Source organism: Coregonus clupeaformis, chromosome 28 (genome assembly GCF_020615455.1).
Source record: "Coregonus clupeaformis isolate EN_2021a chromosome 28, ASM2061545v1, whole genome shotgun sequence".
In the NCBI taxonomy this organism is placed as follows: domain Eukaryota; kingdom Metazoa; phylum Chordata; class Actinopteri; order Salmoniformes; family Salmonidae; genus Coregonus; species Coregonus clupeaformis.
In genome coordinates this window covers 5,919,518-5,943,411 of record NC_059219.1, presented here as the reverse complement: position 1 = coordinate 5,943,411, position 23,894 = coordinate 5,919,518, and the positions used below count along the sequence as shown (strand labels likewise).

Below are 23,894 nucleotides of genomic sequence, written 5' to 3'. Positions count from 1 at the left end.
GCCAGGCACGCAGGATCCGGCTTTTCATGCCACGGCAATGTCTAGGGTTTGCAAAAAGTGGTGCAACAAACACCACCCATCCAGGCAAAGCGGCTGTCCTGTAGGCCAGCTTGTTGATGAAGGTCGAGGAGAATGGCAAGAATCTTGCAAGCTAACAGGCGGGCTACCGACAGACAAATATTGTTGCAGTACACAACAGAGGTGAGCAGAGATCTAATTCGCAACTCTTCTTGTCTTGGGCTATTGCATCAGGCGCACCACATTGGGTTCCACTCCTATCAGCTAAAAACCAAGAAGAAACTGCTCCAGTGGGCACACAATCACCATCACTGACAATTGAGAGTGCAAGAGTATTGGCAGTCAAAAATCCAATTCCTGTTGTATCATGCTGATGGCAGGTTGTATCGTGTCAAACAGCATGAGTCCATGATTATCTGCATTTTGTCAATGGTACAGGCTGGTAGTGGTGGTGCACCGCCATCCAATCTTTCCCAAGCTGTGTGGCGCCATCGTTCATCATGACCAACATCCCTCACAGTATTTACAACTTGTAGAATCCATGCCCCAAATAATTCAGTCTGTTGTGGAGGCAAATGAGGGTCCAACCTGGGAGATATTTTACCTAATAAATAACTGTCTGAGAGTTTATAATTAGTTAATAATATGCATAATGTATGCATTGATGCTGTTTTCTTATTGTAACAACATATCTGTCCTATATTGGAATGCAGGTGTATCTGAGCATTAACTCTTTTCAGAACAAAGCATTCAGCGACAGAAAGATCTCGCTTGTGATTCTCTGCTGCAGTTGGCCCCATTATGGGCTCAATTGTCCTTGAGCTGATTCATCAAACCTATCAACACACAACTAAATGTCTATATTCTCCATAAAATAATGCACCATACATAGAATCTTATTAGACTCTCAACCTATTTTCTGAAACTCCCATCCTATAGTTTTATTCTACCTAATCTATACACCTGATTCTAACAGTTCACTGGTTTATAAGATTGAGTCAGGTTAGTTTACAGCTGGGACCTTGGAGCAGAGGCGAGTCAGATGACGGCGATGGGAAATCCCTTGACAAGGAGGGGGTTTTGGATGTCCCTCCTGGACCGTTCCATTACCCTCGAGAAACTGCAGGCCTCCCACCCACGCACTTAAATCCAGAATGGAATGGGCCGAGTACCGGTGCCCCCTCGATGTCAACGGAGAACTCCCCCACCTCGAACTCCTGGAAGCGGACCAGCTACCACCCGGCCTGAGGAGAGACACATGGCCGAGGGGTTATCCTACGGTAATCAGGGGAGAGTTGTAACCTATAACAAACCTTGTTCAACCTCCTCAGGACTGAGCCCCCTGAGCGCTGGCCCAGCTTCCGGCAGAGGCAGGCGAAGGGGGCAGGTTTCGGAGTCGTGAGCCAACCCGTCACCGGTGCAGGCACCTGAGCCTCACTGTGGCTTCTGCACTCTCTTCTGTCTCCTATACCCTTTAGCGTACATGGGCGGCGTTCCATGTCTCCTCCGAGCGCTTCAAAACCATTCATCCACCGCAGGTTACCCTACGATCTGGCTCTGATGCCATGGTGCCAGGACCGGCTTGTAACCTAGTACACACTGAAAGGGAGACAGGTCAGTGGAGGAGTGGCAGGGGGGGAATTTTTGCCATCTCTCCCATTAATACCAATCCTGCCTCCTGGCAATATACCTCAAAACCTACCCCACATCCTGGTTTTACTCTTTCCCACCTGCCCATTATTCGGTAACACTGAGTCAGGCTGAGCCGAGACCCCCAGATGGTCCATGAGCCCTTCCAGACCCTTGATATAAACTGGGGACCCGATCCAACACTATATCCTCCAGGTACCCCGTAGTGCCCGAACTGTGTAACAGGGCCTCCCACGTCTGTAGGGCAGTAGGAAACGTCAAAGGAATAACAATTAAAAACCGATCCACACGACCAGGATCATGAGCGTTACCTTGTAAATCGTAACAAAGTCCCCGATAGGTGTGACCCGTTGCGGGGGGGGGTTTAATTTCCCTCTGGGCAGGTGTTTAGGTGCCTTGCACTGGCGCACACCCGGAGCAAGGAAGAAACACCTGGCCCTCCTCACCTGAGCTAAGGTAGGCCACCATACTTTCCCACTCAACCTTGCCCTGTCCCTTCGATGCCAAGTTGTCCAGAGGGTAGCGTGTGAGCCCAATAGATCAAACAATCGCGAACCTCAGGCGGAGCGTACACACGACCCACTGGACACTGGGAGTGGGCTCCGTTCCCCCTTCGATTCCCGTCAACCTCCCCATACCCGGTGCCACCCAGTTTGTCTGGGCTCCCTGGTCCGCTCCTCCTGATCCTTTTGGCAGACAAGAGCGTCTGCCTTAACATTCTGGGAACCTGGTCTGTCGATAAGGTGAACACAAAATCGTAAAAAACATGGCCCACCTTGCCTAGAGGTTCAGTCTCATCTGCTGCCCTATGTACTCCCAGATTAGGTGTCATCAAAATGAGAAAAGGGTGTTTTCCCCCTCAAGCCAATGTCTCCACCCTAAGAGCTTTCACAGCAGCTAACAGCTCCCGTCCCCCCACATCCTAGTTTTTTTTTGCTCCACTCGCTTCTTCGAAAAGAAAGCACGGGCGGAGTTTGGGCTCAGCCTAACAGCTACGGCTCCTATCCCAGCCTCACCTCCACCTCACTGTTTGCAAGGAAGGCTCCGGATGAGCCAGCACGGGAGAACTGACCCTTCCAGCTACTAAAGCCCATTCCGCCTCGGCTCCGACCACTGCAGGCCACCTCCCCTTCAGCAAAGAGGTTATGGGAGCTGCTACACACCAAAGCCCGGATAAATCTCCGGTAGTAGTTGTCAAACCCCAAAAATCACTGACTCTTTACCGTGGTAGATCCCATTCCATCGCTGAAATGCTCCCTCCATCTCGACCCTACTCTGACAAGCTATCCTAAAGAAGGAGACGACTGTTTAAAACACATTTCTCACCTTCATTCATCTCAACAGTCTACCAAGCACCTTGCGCACCAGGACAATCTCATGTCGCGTGTAGGGGAGTAATGAGAATATCATCTATAAACACCACTACATCCTGTCCGTGCAATCCCTAATCTATACAAAGGATTGAAAGACCTAGGAGCATTCATCGCCCGTCGCGGACATGAAGTAGCTCATAGTACTCAGAGTGTACTAAATGCCATCTTCCCTCGTCCCCTTCCCGGATACGAACCAGATTATACACCCACGCTCCTGATCATAAGCTCCTGCAATACTCCGTCATACTAGCTATGAGAGTACAGCATAGCTTATTTTCGGTTATCTGATTTACCTCGATAGTCAATGCCGTAAACCTCCATCCTTCTTCTCAAAAAAAAACTTGGAGGCAGTGGAGCCAACTGGTTTACTCTCCTTCCCCTCGAACATCTCCCCTTCCCAAGCACTGAGTTACCATCCCTTAAAGCCCTCGTTTCCACGAAATCCTGGGGTCATGGTTGCTACCAGAGCCCCACACCCCGGAAACGCAGAGAATCGATAAGGAAGAGACTCATTCTCTCCTCATGACCCCCTCGTCTCCACTCCGGAGTGAACTGTAACCTCCCTAACCATACCCTACCCTAAGGCGACTATCTAGGGCGCGTTGGACACATCTACAAATATAAATCCCTAATTTTCTCACCCCATGGCCTATCCATAAAATTCCCCTTTCACTCGTCCTTATGCTGGGAATGTAGAAAAAAACCCAGGAAATTACATTACTCATTACCAACAGGGGGCTCTGGTTGAGGTGAGTGCCTACTCTCACCTGGATGTCCCCGGGCCTCCTGCTGCCTCGTTCCCTGGGTCCTCTCCTGCACCGGCCCCATGTGTGTCCTCTCCGGCCACGGTTCAGTGCAGGGGCCCTCCTTGCCGAGTCTCTCCACATCAGCACCTCCAAGCTCCATGGGGGTGAGTCGAGTGCTGGGGGGATACTACACCCTATCCACGTCCGCGTGGCCAACGGTTATCCCAATCTCAATCTACCAGCTGGTCAGGTTTGTTTGTGTCCCTGCTGGCCAGCTCCTCCTCCTCCCGTTGCCGTAGTGGTCAATCGGGCCCTCTCATTCCATCCCGCGCTGGTGCCAGTGTCCTAAATCCAGGCGAAGTCCTGTGCGCTCCTCCTCCCTGTCTGGTGAAACAGATGCTCCCCCGCCCGCTCTCCCCTCCCGATATCCTCCAAATCTCTAATCCTCATTCTCTTCCCCCCCACTCCCGTTTGGCCCATTCGTCTCTGCCCACAGACGAATGGGGCGACTCGCCCTTCTATCCCGAGGCGGTGATCGTTTCCCAGTAAAGCTCCACCTGGAGCAGAGAGCCCTTAAACCCACAGCTGTCCCATAATATTCCCTCGACGAGCCGATTCCACTGGATCCAGGGTTTGATGGTCTTGATGAGAAATGAGGGGGGGGGAAGTTCAACCCCTTCTCTCCCGTCGATCGTCATGGTGTTCACCACTCGATCCATGCCAACCTAAAGCCTGCAGCATGGTCGAGTGCTGCTGGATGCGTTCCTCCACCGAGTCGCTGGGATCGGGTCCTCTACTCCATAAGTATCTATTCTTCACTCTGGTGAAGTGGTGCGAATCGGCGCAACGAACTGGTATATTTACCACAAAATTCAACCATAACAAACCCTCCACGCTGGGAAACAACACTCACCCAACGTAACACGGTAGCTCTGGGTAACAAGGTAATTATAGGACACAAATAAGCATAATGGTAAGAATCATGTATATATTCAATTTATTACATCATCTACTTACTCATGCAACCCGAACCTGCCGAGGAGCAGAGGAGGGGCACCTCGGCTTATTACGTGACACTTGTGATATTCACCACTACATCTTTTAACAATCCATTCAAATTACCCCACCGTTTATAATCATAAATAAAAAATGCAAACAACAAGTAGATGTGCGTTTGATTAAAAGGTTACTATGGAGTGTCCCAGTGATATTTTGGCCTCCATACCATGTGGGTATATGGCCGTGAATTAAAACAACAACAAAAAATGTCACAAGATGTAGCACATTCACAATTCACTTGTGAATTAATTGATAAAAAATCCTGTTTTCCATTTATTTATTCGTGATGAGGGGGGTTCTCAATAACTACAAATTAACTACACAATGCCTCTCTCCTCTGCTCTCTCACCCCTGTCCCTGGCCTTCAGTTTGTTACAGGAGTGAACTTTTATCCAATATTCTTTTTCTTAGCAATATTAACACATGTATAATATTATAATGTTTGATGTAATTACATAGCCTATTTCAGTATTGTTATAGTTGGTTGTTAAACTATCCAAGCGTTGTAGTTAAGATTTCAAGCTGTTTTCACATTTTCCTTTGCCTTTCCCCATGATCTTTACTGTCTATATAGCCTGCCATCTGCTTATATTTAACACTCACCACAAACATTTTTTGCTGTCACACTAGGACATGAGTCTGATACTCGGTTTCCAACTGAAGAGTGTAACTAATCAATATTAACCGGCATCATCAACTGTCTGATTTAAGTACATTAGGCCAGAATTATGGTCCTTATTACATTTACCAGCAGGTCCAGACAGTGGTAGGACTACGGTCCTTATTTACACATTTACATTTACTCATTTCCATCTTTCCAACACTTACAATTAGTCATTCACTTATCCTATACATTAATTTTATACTATTTAAATGATTGGGGGTGTGTGGGGTTGGGGTAATGGGGGTAGAAGGATTACTTTATCCTTCCCAGTATTCCTTAAAGAGGTGGGGTTTCAAATGTCTCCGGAAGGTGAGTGAGTGACTCTGCTGTCCTGGCGTCGTGGGGAGCTTGTTCCACCTTGTTCCACAACTTTTGAGTGGGCTGGTTTCCCGAGGTGGAGCCCATCCAGAGGTGGATGCGCAATGCCCTCGTTTGGTGTAACTGATCAGAGCCTGAAGTGGAGGTGCCGTTCCCCTCACAGTCTTAGGCAAGCACCATGGTCTTTAGCAAAATGCACTTCAACTGGAAGCCAGTGGAGTGTGCGGAGGAGCGGGGTGACGTAGAGATTGGAAGGTTGAACGCCAGGCGGCTGCAGCATTCTAGATGAGTTGTAGGGATTTCATGGCACGGGCAGGAGGCCCAGCCAGCAGCGGTTGCCGTAATCCAGCGGAGATGACAAGTGCCTGGATTAGACTGTCCGCTTCCTGTGTAAGGCAGGGTTCGTACTCTCCAATGTTGTAGACTTGAACCTACAGGGATCGGGTCACCACCTTGATTTAGGAAAACAGGTTCTCCAGGGACTCACGCCAGGCTCTTCGCACTCTGAGGGGACACAGTTGTCAGCCGTGATAGCGAGATCATGGAGCAGGCAGTCCTTCCCGGGAGGAAGAGCACGCTCTGTCTTGCCCAGGTTCAGCTTGAGGTGGGGATCGTTCATCCATCTATTGTCTCAACATGCAGAATCATTCCCACCTGTTATCGTAAGAGAAGATTAGTTGTGTGTCGGTCTGCGTAGCAATGATAGGACCTAGGATTGCCAGAGCCAGAGTGACTTATTGTATAGCGAGATGGGGGCCTGGAGCTGAGCCCTGGGGGACACCAGTGGTGAGACCGTGGTGCGGGGGGCAGCTTCTCGCCCCGCCAGTTATAGGAGCGTCCGGTCAGGTAGGACGTAATCCAAGAGTGAGCCGCGCCGGGAGATGCCCAGCTCGGAGAGGGTGGAGAGGAGGATCTGATGGTTCACAGTATAAAAGGCAGCAGACAGGTCTAGAAGGACAAGAGCAGAGGAGAGAGAGTTAGCTTTAGCAATGCGGAGAGCCTCCGTGACACAGAGAAGAGCAGTCTCAGTTGAATGACCAGTCTTGAAACCTGACTGGTTCGGATCAAGAAGGTCATTCTGAGAGAGATAAAGCTAGAGTTGACTAAAGACGGCACACTCAATAGTTTTGGAGAGAAAAGAAAGAAGGGATACTGGTCTGTAGTTGTTGACATCAGAGGTCGAGTGTTGTTTTTTTGAGAAGGGGTGCAACTCTCGCTCTCTTGAAGACGGGAAGGGACATAGCCAACGGTCAAGGATGAGTTGATCAGCGAGGTGAGGTAAGGGAGAAGGTCACCGGAGATGGTCTGGAGAAGAGAGGAGGATAGGGTCTTTGCGGGCAGGTTGTTGGCGACCTGCCGTCACAAGTCGCGAAGATTTTTATCTGGGAGAGAGAGGAGAAAGAAGTCGAAGCATAGGGTAGGGCAGTGTGAGCAGGACCAGCAGTGTCATTTGACTTAACAAGCGAGGATCGGATGTCGTCAACCTTCTTTTTCAAAATGGTTGACGAAGTCATCCACAGAGAGGGAGGAGGAGGGGGATTCAGCAGGGAGGAGAATGTAAGCAAAGAGCTTCCTAGGGTTAGAGGCAGATGCTTGGAATTTAGAGTGGTAGAAAGTGGCCTTAGCAGCAGAAACAGATGAAGAAAATGTAGAGAGGAGGGAGTGTAAAGATGCCAGGTCCGCAGGAGTCTAGTTGTCTTCCATTTCCGCTCCAGCTGCCCGGAGCTCTGTTCTTATTGGACAATGCTCCAGCAGGTCCAGACAGTGGTTAACTGGAACACACACTGTGCTGTTTGACCAAATGGCACACTGTATTGTATCTGTTTGAGAAAGAGTGTGACTACGAAGTTTAGTAAATTAATAATTCACAGCTAGTCTGCATTGTGCACTCCCTTTTTGAAGTGAGATCCCACCTGCTGTCATAGCCCTTACGAAAAAATATTGCAGTCGGGAGTGCAGCAGTTCGGAGTGCAGTATAACTGCAGAATGCAGCAATTACTGCATCTAAAATAACACAGCCGACAGCAGTTACTGCACTTTACTGCAGTTTCAAACTGCAATCTGCAGTCTACTGGCTAGGTCTCTCTTCAGTCTTTGACTGTAGATTGCTCCTGCTCGGGTCATCGGAAAAAACAGCACATATAGCAAAACATAACCAACTCTATTCGAGCATGAAATGGCAATAGTTTCTGGCACACCGATTTGACTATCATCATAAATAAGTTCCTATTTATGCAACCACTCTCAACAGTGACATTTTGGGAATGGTATAGGGGCTAACTGACCAAATTCTGGAACATACAGTAGGCTTTGTTATATGACGACAGAATAACATTCATACAGGTCACAGATATTATTATCTACAATAAACAAAAACGAGTTGTTTCACAACAAATGTACAGAGTTCCGCAGAAGTCTTGTTGCCTACACAGGAAAAGACGCGTCATGGCCCTCTTTCCAACCTTCCTTAATTCAGAGGGCAGGATCCAAAAGCGGTAGATCGTATTGAAGATGGAAGGCGCAGCGACGCCCACTGTGATAACGTCTACCAGCAGCATCGCGGAAAACTTTTACACCTCTACTCTGGCTTACGACAGGAGGAATGGCCGCAGGGATGTAGCTCAGTTGGTAGAGCTGGCGTTTGCAACGCCAGGGTTATGGGTTCGATTCCCACCAAATATATAAAATGATGTATGCACTCACTAACTGTAAGACTCTCTCCAGATAAAATCTTGCGAGCTTGTGACGGCCGGCCGCCCAACAACCTGCCCGCTTGACCCTATCCCCTCCTCTCTTCTCCAGACCATCTCCGTGACCTTCTCCCTTACCTCACCTCGCTGATCAACTCATCCTTGACCGCTGGTTATGTCCCTTCCATCTTCAAGCGAGAGTTGCACCCCTTCTCAAAAAACCAACACCGATTCTGATGTCAACAACTACAGACCAGTATCCCTTCTCTGTGTCACGGAGGCTCCCCGACTGCTAAAGCTAACTCTCTCTCCTCTGCTCTTGTCCTTCTAGACCTGTCTGCTGCCTTTGATACTGTGAACCATCAGATCCTCCTCTCCACCCCTCTCCGAGCTGGGCATCTCCGTCACGGCTCACTCTTGGATTGCGTCCTACCTGACCGGTCGCTCCTACCATGGCGGGCGAGGCTGTCTCCGCATCACGTCCACCACTGGTGTCCCCAGGCTCAGTTCTAGGCCCTCTCCTATTCTCGCTATACACCAAGTCATTGGCCTCTGTCATATCCTCACATGGCCTCTCCCTATCATCGCTACGCAGACACACAACTAATCTTCTCCTTTCCCCCTTCTGATAACCAGGTGCGCGAATCGCATCTCTGCATGTCTGGCAGACATATCATATTGGGATGACGGATCACCACCTCAAGCTGAACCTTGGCAAGACGGACTGCTCTTCCTCCGAAGGACTTCCCGTTCCATGATCTCGCCATCACGGTTGACAACTCCGTTGTGTCCTCCTCCCAGAGTGTGAAGAGCCTTGGCGTGACCCTGGACAACACCCTGTCGTTCTCCGCTAACATCAAGGCGGTGACCCGATCCTGTAGGTTCATGCTCTACAACATTCGGAGAGTACTGACCCTGCCTTACACAGGAAGCGCACAGGTCCTAATCCAGGCACTTGTCATCTCCCGTTTGGATTACTGCAACTCCGCTGTTGGCTGGGCTCCCTGCCTGTGCCATGAAACCCCCTACAACTCATCCAGAATGCCGCAGCCCGTCTGATTCAACCTTCCCAAGTTCTCTCCGTCACCCTGCTCCTCCGCACACTCCACTGGCTACCAGTTGAAGCTCGCATCTTCTGCTTTGTTGATTAAACAAATTAAACACATTATGATGATCAGAAATTTTTGTATTGTTCATACCTTGTATCACATGGCCTAATTGTACCCTTATCATAGGGGGCACATTAGTTCTGATAAAGGAAGAATTTGGCATTTGCTGAATCCAAGTACTTTTAAACAGATTTGCATACTGTTCAACCTGTATATTTTATGTGCATTTTATACACATTTTAGATATGCTGTGTGACCTGTATGACCGTTTTTCACAGACGGTGACGTGACATCGTATTGAACACTGCACTGAACTGAAGGTTCAATTATTTCAAAATGTTCAAGGAAATATAACTGGAGAGAAATGAACATAATGTGTCAACCTACTTCCTGTAATATATGCTAGTAATATAGGTGACTTTCTGTAATAAGACTACTGTCTGTAATTTAGACTACTTTCTGTAACATAGGCTACTTTCTGTGTAGACAGACAATGGTCTCAGTACAGTGTTTTGTTTTCACTGGAAAGGAAGTTGTTTAGAAACAAGGTCAGTTTCATTGTCCCTTTTCCTTCCAGCATCAGGGGAGAATGTGACCAAAAGTCTCCTCTTCCACGTAGGCTAGACAGTCTTTTTTGCCCTGTGACACGAAGCAACCAATGAAACATTATTTTATTTTAATAACAGGAAGGGAGGTTTGGAGTGCAACAGAGGACAAACCTTCCCATTATTTACAGTGCACGCATTATAACAAACTGCATCTATAGATTTATCATAATCAATGTGTTACGACATTCTTTCAGAATGCTGTCAGACTCAGATAGGTGTCAGTCAGCTGTGGGGTTAGTTTCTGTTCCAGAAATACAAACTATGAAAAACCACTTGGCAATTATGTTTTATATAGCTGTTGTACTGTTTTAGATGAGAGCTTGCAGGTAAACAGATCACTCTACCCTTCACTGGATCCTGTGCATATGCCAATAAACTGTTATTTGATTTGCCTTAGGCTGTATTATTTCCTTTCATTGTAATCTCTTTCTACAGTATGCCATCAAGATAAGCACAGCAAATGCATTTAAATACACGATAAAGTAGACACCACCAGAGCACAGCTATCACTGACTATGGGTACGTCCCAAATGGCACCCTATTCCCTTATAGTGCACTACTTTTTACCAGAGCTATATGACCCTGTTCAAAAGTAGTGCACTATAAAGAATAGGTGCCATTTGGAATGCTAACTATGTGCTTCCCTGTCCCCTCGGGTGTTTGGTCTGCTGGTATGGATGCTGATAGCGGGGACAAACTACTTCCGTGTGTCTTGTCGTAGAAATATTTGACTAATAATTAATCAACTCAAAAATATCTCTCCAAGACACCAGAGCTTGTGAATCCAAGAATTTATTGCATAACAAAGCCACGCTTGCTCCATGGAACAACTGTCTCTCTCTGGCTTAGAGATCTCTTATATACACACAAATGAACAAACATGCGTACATTTTCCTAACTTATTTTAGTTTCTGCACCACCCTTCTTTTTCAACGTCCAGCTGTCACACAATGTCCACTCTAAAAGGTCATGAATGCTTTTTTTCTATATGAAGCCTCTCATTCTATCATTCTATTGGCTGCATGGCTTAGGCCCCTTCTTAAAAAAGAACTAATGTAATGCACACTGTTGAGAGCCTCTGTGAAAGAACACATGCATTCATTTAAAACACAGCATATACTACATGTCTATATTCCTTATTTAAGCATGTATCTGGATTATAAAATATCAAACATGTTTATTATATTTTACCTTTGGCATCTCCCTACATGTGCCTTAATGATACATAAAATAATACCATAGTCTGCCTTTGGGTGGGTCATGTTTGTGGCCATCTTGTACTGGGTCCTACAGTCATCTTCCTTATCATCTACCTGACCATGGCTTACAACAGGATCCCTCAGGTCCCCTGGACAGTTGTGGTACGACACATACTACGACACATAATACAACAGCACATTATCTGACCAACTTGAAACTTTAGTGATTGGGGTTGTTTATTATATATCTAGTGATTGAATAATTGTGGAAAATTTATGTAACTCAAAAGCAATGGAGTGAACTTCCTGGATGGTTTTGGGGAAGAGAGGATTTTTGTGTGCTCCTGACCATGTCTTTATGAATGTGATCAAATGAAGCCATTCTATAATGTGTACTAGCCTACAGTATCTGAGCCAGCCAGCCAGGAATCCTGTTATTGTCATTCTACAGGGCCTGTTCTTCAACAGTAGTGCTACAGTGATGTATGTGGTGTTCTACAGGATCTGTTCTTCAACAGTAGTGCTACAGTGATGTATGTGGTGTTCTACAGGGCCTGTTCTTCAACAGTAGTGCTACAGTGATGTATGTGGTGTTCTGCAGGGCCTGTTCTTCAACAGTACTGCTACAGTGATGTATGTGGTGTTCTGCAGGGCCTGTTCTTCAACAGTAGTGCTACAGTGATGTATGTGGTGTTCAACGGGGCCTGTTCTTCAACAGTAGTGCTACAGTGATGTATGTGGTGTCCTACAGGGCCTGTTCTTCAACAATAGTGCTACAGTGATGTATGTGATGTTCTACAGGGCCTGTTCTTCAACAGTAGTGCTACAGTGATGTATGTGGTGTTCTACGGGCCTGTTCTTCCAACAGTAGAGCTACAGTGATGTATGTGGTGTTCTACAGGGCCTGTTCTTTAACAGTAGTGCTACAGTGATGTATGTGGTGTTCTACGGCCTGTTCTTCAACAGTAGTGCTACAGTGATGTATGTGGTGTTCTGCAGGGCCTGTTCATCAACAGTACTGCTACAGGTATGTATGTGGTGTTCTACAGGGCCTGTTCTTCAACAGTAGTGCTACAGTGATGTATGTGGTGTCCTACAGGGCCTGTTCTTCAACTATAGTGCTACAGTGATGTATGTGATGTTCTACAGGGCCTGTTCTTCAACAGTAGTGCTACAGTGATGTATGTGATGTTCTACATGGTCTGTTCTTCAACAGTAGTGCTACAGTGATGTATGTGGTGTTCTACAGGGCCTGTTCTTCAACAGTAGTGCTACAGTGATGTATGTGGTGTTCTACAGGCCTGTACTTCAACAGTAGTGCTACAGTGATGTATGTGGTGTTCTACAGGGCCTGTTCTTCAACAGTAGTGCTACAGTGATGTATGTTGTGTTCTACAGGACTGTTCTTCCAACAGCAGTGCTACAGTGATGAATGTGGTGTTCTACAGGGCTTTTTCTTCAACAGTAGTGCTAGAGTGATGTATGTGGTGTTCTACATGGCCTGTTCTTCAACAGTAGTGCTACAGTGATGTATGTGGTGTTCTACAGGGGCCTGTTCTTCAACAGTAGTGCTACAGTGATGTATGTGGTGTTCTAGGGCCTGTTCTTCAACAGTAGTGCTACAGTGATGTATGTGGTGTTCTACGGGCCTGTTTTTCAACAGTAGTGCTACAGTGATGTATGTGGTGTTCTACAGGGCCTGTTCTTCAACAATAGTGCTACAGTGATGTATGTGGTGTTCTACAGGGTCTGTTCTTCAACAGTAGTGCTACAGTGATGTAATGTGGTGTTCCACAGGGCCTGTTTTTCAACAGTAGTGCTACAGTGATGTATGTGGTGTTCTACAGGGCCTGTTCTTCAACAGTAGTGCTACAGTGATGTATCTGGTGTTCTACAGGGTCTGTTCTTCAACAGTAGTGCTACAGTGATGTACGTGGTGTTCCTACGGGGCCTGTTCTTCAACAGTAGTGCTACAGTGATGTATGTGGTGTTCTACGGGGCCTGTTCTTCAACAGTAGTGCTACAGTGATGTATGTGGTGTTCTACAGGGCCTGTTCTTCAACAGTAGTGCTACAGTGATGTATGTGGTGTTCTACGGGCCTGTTCTTCAACAGTAGTGCTACAGTGATGTATGTGGTGTTCTACGGGGCCTGTTCTTCAACAGTAGTGCTACAGTGATGTATGTGGTGTTCTACAGGGCCTGTTCTTCAACAGTAGTGCTACAGTGATGTATGTGGTGTTCTACAGGGCCTGTTCTTCAACAGGAGTGCTACAGTGATGTTGTATGTGGTGTTCTACAGGGTCGGTTCTTCAACGGTAGTGCTACAGTGATGTATGTGGTGTTCTACAGGGCCTGTTTTTCAACAGTAGTGCTACAGTGATGTATGTGGTGTTCCACAGGGCCTGTTCTTCAACAGTAGTGCTACAGTGATGTATGTGGTGTTCTACAAGGCCTGTTTTTCAATAGTAGTGCTACAGTGATGTATGTGGTGTTCTACGGGCCTGTTCTTCAACAGTAGTGCTACAGTGATGTATGTGGTGTTCTACAGGGTCTGTTCTTCAACAGTAGTGATACAGTGATGTATGTGGTGTTCTACGGGCCTGTTCTTCAACAGTAGTGCTACAGTGATGTATGTGGTGTTCTACGGGTCTGTTCTTCAACAGTAGTGATACAGTTATGTATGTGGTGTTCTACAGGGCCTGTTCTTCATCAGACAGTCTACAGTGATGTATGTGGTGTTCCACAGGGCCTGTTTTTCAACAGTAGTGCTACAGTGATGTATGTGGTGTTCTACAGGGCCTGTTCTTCAACAGTAGTGCTACAGTGATGTATGTGGTGTTCTACAGGGCCTGTTCTTCAACAGTAGTGCTACAGTGATGTATGTGGTGTTCTACAGGGTCTGTTCTTCAAGTAGTACTACAGTGATGTATGTGGTGTTCTACAGGGCCTGTTCTTCAACAGTAGTGCTACAGTGATGTATGTGGTGTTCCACAGGGCCTGTTCTTCAACAGTAGTGCTACAGTGATGTATGTGGTGTTCTACAAGGCCTGTTTTTTCAATAGTAGTGCTACAGTGATGTATGTGGTGTTCTACAGGGCCTGTTCTTCAACAGTAGTGCTACAGTGATGTATGTGGTGTTCTACAGGGTCTGTTCTTCAACAGTAGTGATACAGTGATGTATGTGGTGTTCTACAGGGCCTGTTCTTCAACAGTAGTGCTACAGTGATGTATGTGTGTTCTACAGGGTCTGTTCTTCAACAGTAGTGATACAGTTATGTATGTGGTGTTCTACAGGGCCTGTTCTTCATCAGTAGTGCTACAGTGATGTATGTGGTGTTCCACAGGGCCTGTTTTTCAACACTAGTGCTACAGTGATGTATGTGGTGTTCTACAGGGCCTGTTCTTCAACAGTAGTGCTACAGTGATGTATGTGGTGTTCTACAGGGCCTGTTTTCAACAGTAGTGCTAATGTGATGTATGTGGTGTTCTACAGGGTCTGTTCTTCAAAGGTGTGCTAAAGTGATGTATGTGGTGTTCTACAGGGCCTGTTCTTCAACAGTAGTGCTACAGTTATGTATGTGGTGTTCTACTGGGCCTGTTCTTCAACAGTAGTGCTACAGTGATGTATGTGGTGTTCTCCGGGGCCTGTTCTTCAACAGTAGTGCTACAGTGATGTATGTGGTGTTCTACAGGGCCTGTTCTTCAACAGCTTAGTGCTACAGTGATGTATGTGGTGTTCTACAGGGCCTGTTCTTCAACAGTAGTGCTACAGTGATGTATGTGTGTTCTACAGGGCCTGTTCTTCAACAGTAGTGCTACAGTGATGTATGTGGTGTTCTACAGGGCTTTTTCTTCAACAGTAGTGCTACAGTGATGTATGTGGTGTTCTACAGGGCCTGTTCTTCAACAGTAGTGCTACAGTGATGTATGTGGTGTTCTACAGGGCCTGTTCTTCAACAGTAGTGCTACAGTGATGTATGTGGTGTTCTACAGGGCCTGTTTTTCAACAGTAGTGCTACAGTGATGTATGTGGTGTTCTACAGGGCCTGTTCTTCAACAGTAGTGCTACAGTGATGTATGTGGTGTTCTACAGGGCCTGTTCTTCAACAGTAGTGCTACAGTGATGTATGTGGTGTTCTACAGGGCCTGTTCTTCAACAGTAGTGCTACAGTGATGTATGTGGTGTTCTACAGGGTCTGTTCTTCAACAGTAGTGATACAGTGATGTATGTGGTGTTCTACAGGGCCTGTTCTTCATCAGTAGTGCTACAGTGATGTATGTGGTGTTCCACAGGGCCTGTTTTTCAACAGTAGTGCTACAGTGATGTATGTGGTGTTCTACAGGGCCTGTTCTTCAACAGTAGTGCTACAGTAATGTATGTGGTGTTCTACAGGGTCTGTTCTTCAACAGTAGTGATACAGTGATGTATGTGGTGTTCTACAGGGCATGTTCTTCATCAGTAGTGCTACAGTGATGTATGTGGTGTTCCACAGGGCCTGTTCTTCAACAGTAGTGCTACAGTGATGTATGTGGTGTTCTACAGGGTCTGTTCTTCAACAGCAGTGATACAGTTATGTATGTGGTGTTCTACAGGGCCTGTTCTTCGTCAGTAGTGCTACAGTGATGTATGTGGTGTTCCACAGGGCCTGTTTTTCAACAGTGTTGCTACAGTGATGTATGTGGTGTTCTACAGGGCCTGTTCTTCAACAGTAGTGCTACAGTGATGTATGTGGTGTTCTACAGGGCCTATTTTCAACAGTAGTGCTAATGTGATGTATGTGGTGTTCTACAGGGTCTGTTCTTCAAAGGTAGTGCTACAGTGATGTATGTGGTGTTCTACAGGGCCTGTTCTTCAACAGTAGTGCTACAGTGATGTATGTGGTGTTCTACAGGGCCTGTTCTTCAACAGTAGTGCTACAGTGATGTATGTGGTGTTCTACAGGGGCCTGTTCTTCAACAGTAGTCCTACAGTTATGTATGTGGTGTTCTCACGGGGCCTGTTCTTCAACAGTAGCGCTACAGTGATGTATGTGGTGTTCTACGGGGCCTGTTCTTCAACAGTAGTGCTACAGTGATGTATGTGGTGTTCTACAGGGCCTGTTCTTCAACAGTAGTGCTACAGTGATGTATGTGGTGTTCTACAGGGCCTGTTCTTCAACAGTAGTGCTACAGTGATGTATGTGGTGTTCTACAGGGCCTGTTCTTCAACAGTAGTGCTACAGTGATGTATGTGGTGTTCTACAGGGCTTTTTCTTCAACAGTAGTGCTAGAGTGATGTATGTGGTGTTCTACAGGGCCTGTTCTTCAACAGTAGTGCTACAGTGATGTATGTGGTGTTTTACAGGGCCTGTTCTTCAACAGTAGTGCTACAGTGATGTATGTGGTGTTCTACAGGGCCTGTTCTTCAACAGTAGTGCTACAGTGATGTATGTGGTGTTCTACAGGGCCTGTTCTTCAACAGTAGTGCTACAGTGATGTATGTGGTGTTCTACAGGGCCTGTTTTTCAACAGTAGTGCTACAGTGATGTATGTGGTGTTCTACAGGGCCTGTTCTTCAACAGTAGTGCTACAGTGATGTATGTGGTGTTCTACAGGGCCTGTTCTTCAACAGTAGTGCTACAGTGATGTATGTGGTGTTCCACAGGGCCTGTTTTTCAACAGTAGTGCTACAGTGATGTATGTGGTGTTCTACAGGGCCTGTTCTTCAACAGTAGTGCTACAGTGATGTATCTGGTGTTCTACAGGGTCTGTTCTTCAACAGTAGTGCTACAGTGATGTACGTGGTGTTCTACGGGGCCTGTTCTTCAACAGTAGTGCTACAGTGATGTATGTGGTGTTCTACGGGGCCTGTTCTTCAACAGTAGTGCTACAGTGATGTATGTGGTGTTCTACAGGGCCTGTTCTTCAACAGTAGTGCTACAGTGATGTATGTGGTGTTCTACAGGGCCTGTTCTTCAACAGTAGTGCTACAGTGATGTATGTGGTGTTCTACGGGGCCTGTTCTTCAACAGTAGTGCTACAGTGATGTATGTGGTGTTCTACAGGGCCTGTTCTTCAACGGTAGTGCTACAGTGATGTATGTGGTGTTCTACAGGGCCTGTTCTTCAACAGGAGTGCTACAGTGATGTATGTGGTGTTCTACAGGGTCGGTTCTTCAACGGTAGTGCTACAGTGATGTATGTGGTGTTCTACAGGGCCTGTTTTTCAACAGTAGTGCTACAGTGATGTATGTGGTGTTCCACAGGGCCTGTTCTTCAACAGTAGTGCTACAGTGATGTATGTGGTGTTCTACAAGGCCTGTTTTTTCAATAGTAGTGCTACAGTGATGTATGTGGTGTTCTACAGGGCCTGTTCTTCAACAGTAGTGCTACAGTGATGTATGTGGTGTTCTACAGGGTCTGTTCTTCAACAGTAGTGATACAGTGATGTATGTGGTGTTCTACAGGGCCTGTTCTTCAACAGTAGTGCTACAGTGATGTATGTGGTGTTCTACAGGGTCTGTTCTTCAACAGTAGTGATACAGTTATGTATGTGGTGTTCTACAGGGCCTGTTCTTCATCAGTAGTGCTACAGTGATGTATGTGGTGTTCCACAGGGCCTGTTTTTCAACAGTAGTGCTACAGTGATGTATGTGGTGTTCTACAGGGCCTGTTCTTCAACAGTAGTGCTACAGTGATGTATGTGGTGTTCTACAGGGCCTGTTTTCAACAGTAGTGCTAATGTGATGTATGTGGTGTTCTACAGGGTCTGTTCTTCAAAGGTAGTGCTAAAGTGATGTATGTGGTGTTCTACAGGGCCTGTTCTTCAACGGTAGTGCTAAAGTGATGTATGTGGTGTTCTACAGGGCCTGTTCTTCAACAGTAGTGCTACAGTGATGTATGTGGTGTTCTACAGGGCCTGTTCTCAATAGTAGTGCTACAGTGATGTATGTGGTGTTCTACGGGGCCTGTTCTTCAACAGTAGTGCTACAGTGATGTATGTGGTGTTCTACAGGGCCTGTTCTTCAACAGTAGTGCTACAGTGATGTATGTGGTGTTCTACAGGGCCTGTTCTTCAACAGTAGTGCTACAGTGATGTATGTGGTGTTCTACAGGGCCTGTTCTTCAACAGTAGTGCTACAGTGATGTATGTGGTGTTCTACAGGGCTTTTTCTTCAACAGTAGTGCTACAGTGATGTATGTGGTGTTCTACAGGGCCTGTTCTTCAACAGTAGTGCTACAGTGATGTATGTGGTGTTCTACAGGGCCTGTTCTTCAACAGTAGTGCTACAGTGATGTATGTGGTGTTCTACAGGGCCTGTTTTTCAACAGTAGTGCTACAGTGATGTATGTGGTGTTCTACAGGGCCTGTTCTTCAACAGTAGTGCTACAGTGATGTATGTGGTGTTCTACAGGGCCTGTTTTTCAACAGTAGTGCTACAGTGATGTATGTGGTGTTCTACAGGGCCTGTTCTTCAACAGTAGTGCTACAGTGATGTATGTGGTGTTCTACAGGGTCTGTTCTTCAACAGTAGTGATACAGTGATGTATGTGGTGTTCTACAGGGCCTGTTCTTCATCAGTAGTGCTACAGTGATGTATGTGGTGTTCCACAGGGCCTGTTTTTTCAACAGTAGTGCTACAGTGATGTATGTGGTGTTCTACAGGGCCTGTTCTTCAACAGTAGTGCTACAGTAATGTATGTGGTGTTCTACAGGGTCTGTTCTTCAACAGTAGTGATACAGTGATGTATGTGGTGTTCTACAGGGCATGTTCTTCATCAGTAGTGCTACAGTGATGTATGTGGTGTTCCACAGGGCCTGTTCTTCAACAGTAGTGCTACAGTGATGTATGTGGTGTTCTACAGGGTCTGTTCTTCAACAGCAGTGATACAGTTATGTATGTGGTGTTCTACAGGGCCTGTTCTTCGTCAGTAGTGCTACAGTGATGTATGTGGTGTTCCACAGGGCCTGTTTTTCAACAGTGTTGCTACAGTGATGTATGTGGTGTTCTACAGGGCCTGTTCTTCAACAGTAGTGCTACAGTGATGTATGTGGTGTTCTACAGGGCCTATTTTCAACAGTAGTGCTAATGTGATGTATGTGGTGTTCTACAGGGTCTGTTCTTCAAAGGTAGTGCTAAAGTGATGTATGTGGTGTTCTACAGGGCCTGTTCTTCAACAGTAGTGCTACAGTGATGTATGTGGTGTTCTACAGGGCCTGTTCTTCAACAATAGTGCTACAGTGATGTATGTGATGTTCTACAGGGCCTGTTCTTCAACAGTAGTCCTACAGTTATGTATGTGGTGTTCTACGGGGCCTGTTCTTCAACAGTAGCGCTACAGTGATGTATGTGGTGTTCTTCGGGGGCCTGTTCTTCAACAGTAGTGCTACAGTGATGTATGTGGTGTTCTACAGGGCCTGTTCTTCAACAGTAGTGCTACAGTGATGTATGTGGTGTTCTACAGGGCCTGTTCTTCAACAGTAGTGCTACAGTGATGTATGTGGTGTTCTACAGGGCCTGTTCTTCAACAGTAGTGCTACAGTGATGTATGTGGTGTTCTACAGGGCTTTTCTTCAACAGTAGTGCTAGAGTGATGTATGTGGTGTTCTACAGGGCCTGTTCTTCAACAGTAGTGCTACAGTGATGTATGTGGTGTTTTACAGGGCCTGTTCTTCAACAGTAGTGCTACAGTGATGTATGTGGTGTTCTACAGGGCCTGTTTTTCAACAGTAGTGCTACAGTGATGTATGTGGTGTTCTACAGGGCCTGTTCTTCAACAGTAGTGCTACAGTGATGTATGTGGTGTTCTACAGGGCCTGTTTTTCAACAGTAGTGCTACAGTGATGTATGTGGTGTTCTACAGGGCCTGTTCTTCAACAGTAGTGCTACAGTGATGTATGTGGTGTTCTACAGGGTCTGTTCTTCAACAGTAGTGATACAGTGATGTATGTGGTGTTCTACAGGGCCTGTTCTTCATCAGTAGTGCTACAGTGATGTATGTGGTGTTCCACAGGGCCTGTTTTTCAACAGTAGTGCTACAGTGATGTATGTGGTGTTCTACAGGGCCTGTTCTTCAACAGTAGTGCTACAGTGATGTATGTGGTGTTCTACAGGGTCTGTTCTTCAACAGTAGTGCTACAGTGATGTATGTGGTGTTCTACAGGGCATGTTCTTCATCAGTAGTGCTACAGTTATGTATGCGGCGTTCCACAGGGCCTGTTCTTCAACAGTAGTGCTACAGTGATGTATGTGGTGTTCTACAGGGTCTGTTCTTCAACAGTAGTGATACAGTGATGTATGTGCTGTTCTACAGGGCCTGTTCTTCATCAGGAGTGCTACAGTGATGTATGTGGTGTTCCACAGGGCCTGTTTTTCAACAGTAGTGCTACAGTGATGTATGTGGTGTTCTACAGGGCCTGTTTTTCAACAGTAGGGCTACAGTGATGTATGTGGTGTTCTACAGGGTCTGTTCTTCAACAGTGGTGATACAGTGATGTATGTGGTGTTCTACAGGGCATGTTCTTCATCAGTAGTGCTACAGTGATGTATGTGGTGTTCCACAGGGGCCTGTTCTTCAACAGTAGTGCTACAGTGATGTATGTGGTGTTCTACAGGGCCTGTTCTTCAACAGTAGTGCTACAGTGATGTATGTGGTGTTCTACATGGCTTTTTCTTCAACAGTAGTGCTAGAGTGATGTATGTGGTGTTCTACAGGGCCTGTTCTTCAACAGTAGTGCTACAGTGATGTATGTGGTGTTCTACAGGGCCTGTTCTTCAACAGTAGTGCTACAGTGATGTATGTGGTGTTCTACAGGGCCTGTTTTTCAACAGTAGTGCTACAGTGATGTATGTGGTGTTCTACAGGGCCTGTTCTTCAACAGTAGTGCTACAGTGATGTATGTGGTGTTCTACAGGGCCTGTTTTTTCAACAGTAGTGCTACAGTGATGTATGTGGTGTTCTACAGGGCCTGTTCTTCAACAGTAGTGCTACAGTGATGTATGTGGTGTTCTACAGGGTCTGTTCTTTAACAGTAGTGATACAGTGATGTATGTGGTGTTCTACAGGGCCTGTTCTTCATCAGTAGTGCTACAGTGATGTATTTGGTGTTCCACAGGGCCTGTTTTTCAACAGTAGTGCTACAGTGATGTATGTGGTGTTCTACAGGGCCTGTTCTTCAACAGTAGTGCTACAGTGATGTATGTGGTGTTCTACAGGGTCTGTTCTTCAACAGTAGTGATACAGTGATGTATGTGGTGTTCTACAGGGCATGTTCTTCATCAGTAGTGCTACAGTGATGTATGTGGTGTTCCACAGGGCCTGTTCTTCAACAGTAGTGCTACAGTGATGTATGTGGTGTTCTACAGGGTCTGTTCTTCAACAGTAGTGATACAGTGATGTATGTGGTGTTCTACAGGGCCTGTTCTTCATCAGTAGTGCTACAGTGATGTATGTGGTGTTCCACAGGGCCTGTTTTTCAACAGTAGTGCTACAGTGATGCATGTGGTGTTCTACAGGGCCTGTTCTTCAACAGTAGTGCTACAGTGATGTATGTGGTGTTCTACAGGGTCTGTTCTTCAACAGTAGTGATACAGTTATGTATGTGGTGTTCTACAGGGCATGTTCTTCATCAGTAGTGCTACAGTGATGTATGTGGTGTTCCACAGGGTCTGTTCTTCAACAGTAGTGCTACAGTGATGTATGTGATGTTCTACAGGGCCTGTTCTTCAACAGTAGTGCTACAGTGATGTATGTGGTGTTCTACAGGGCCTGTTCTTCAACAGTAGTGCTACAGTGATGTATGTGGTGTTCTACAGGGCCTGTTCTTCAACAGTAGTGCTACAGTGATGTATGTGGTGGCAGCAGCAGTGGATGCAGCCTCAATCAGCCATGCTGTTAAAGGGCGCCATAACTACAACTGCTGGGTAGCATCCACGGTAAGAAAACCACCTCAGACCACCCAGACATACATTTAAATCACGCCAACTGTGAAAATATACCACAAATATGACTGAGTATTTATGATCAAAGCGATATTAAAATATACAATATTAAAATGCAAATATATGCCTACAAGTCAGATAAGAGAGGTATGATGCCACTGTGTACCATCCCAATGATATCTATTTGGTCCATTTAAGCCTGCTCTACTCACACCTACTATTGTACTGAATTTCAATGTTTTCATCTGTCTGTTTTTCAGTTCTTTGCCTTCCTGGTCACGCTCTGCTATGCAGGAAGTACGTATATAAGTTTTAAATCGTGGCAATCGAGGGATGAGGAACAATAACCAATCACAAGGAAAGCTAAAGTATATCCGTTATGGTTCACATGAAGGATCTTGAAAAGTACCGATGGTTAAGTGCAACAACCACTTTCTTCCCTTTGGAATACATTTCTCTTTAATTTTATTTCTGTTCTATTTCTGTTATTTATGAGTTGTGGTGTGTTTCATCTGTTGGAATGACAGAGCCTGAACCCCAGGGATGTTTGTACTTCTTTTGAACTCAAATGTTTTTTAAACATTTGGATGAAAATGACTGAAGCTAATAAAGTGGCTATTCTATTGTTCTGAAGCTGGAGATCAAAGCTTTAACTCCAATATTAAAATGGATTGGACAGTAATGTTGTACCACACTAGATGGTGCTAAGATACAAGGCTGAGAAACAGGGCTTATGAAGGACATTACAGTCAATTATCTTTTGATTATTCAAAAAAAGAATGATATACGAATAATATATTTTACTAATAGGATAGAATGAAAACTTGTCAAAAACACCTACTGTACATCATTTGAAATGCTGCCCAAGTTTTGCTTTGTGATGCCTTGAGGGTCCAATACAGGGGGATACATTGTTGCAGATTATTTAGTGAGTCTGGCCTGAATATGCAGTATTCAAGCAAACACTCTAGGCTCAATGATTAAGGTATAATGTAGAGCTGTTCATGGTTCAACAACTGTATATATATTCAAAAAATCACACATAATATCTTAAAATTTGCAACCATCCCATTGCAGTATCATCCACATTACCCTGAATGCAAATAGAAAAAATCCATAGAATTCTTGCCCCATTTAAATCGGTTTTTCCTCAAAGTAGCTCGGATTTACTGGGACTAAGACAAGGAACTACAGCTGAACATTGAACAGCTTCCCAAATCCCAGACTGTAGCTTTAACTGAAACACTATGCAGCTTGTCATGCAATGCCAGGCTAGAAGGAGAGCATACTTCATAGACAACATGTTTGATGTTATGAATGGGTATGGCAGATATACATTCCAGACATTATGGGTGTGTTGGATAATAGCGCTTGGAATTGCCAGGGACCTCATGATACGATATTAACACAATACTTAGGGTGCTGACATGATATATATTACGATTCTCACGATTCTACATGTATTGCGATTCTATACTGTGATTTTATTGTGATTCGATGTTCCAAACATGTTGCCACACTATATGTCTGAGGCAGAG

The 23,894-nt window shown here is 45.8% G+C and overlaps 1 pseudogene; it reads left to right on the top strand.

Annotated features, from left to right (window-relative positions):
• Positions 1–3,812: 3,812 nt before the first annotated feature.
• LOC121543766 lies at positions 3,813–22,703 on the top strand (annotated as a pseudogene).
• The last annotated feature ends 1,191 nt before the right edge of the window (positions 22,704–23,894 follow it).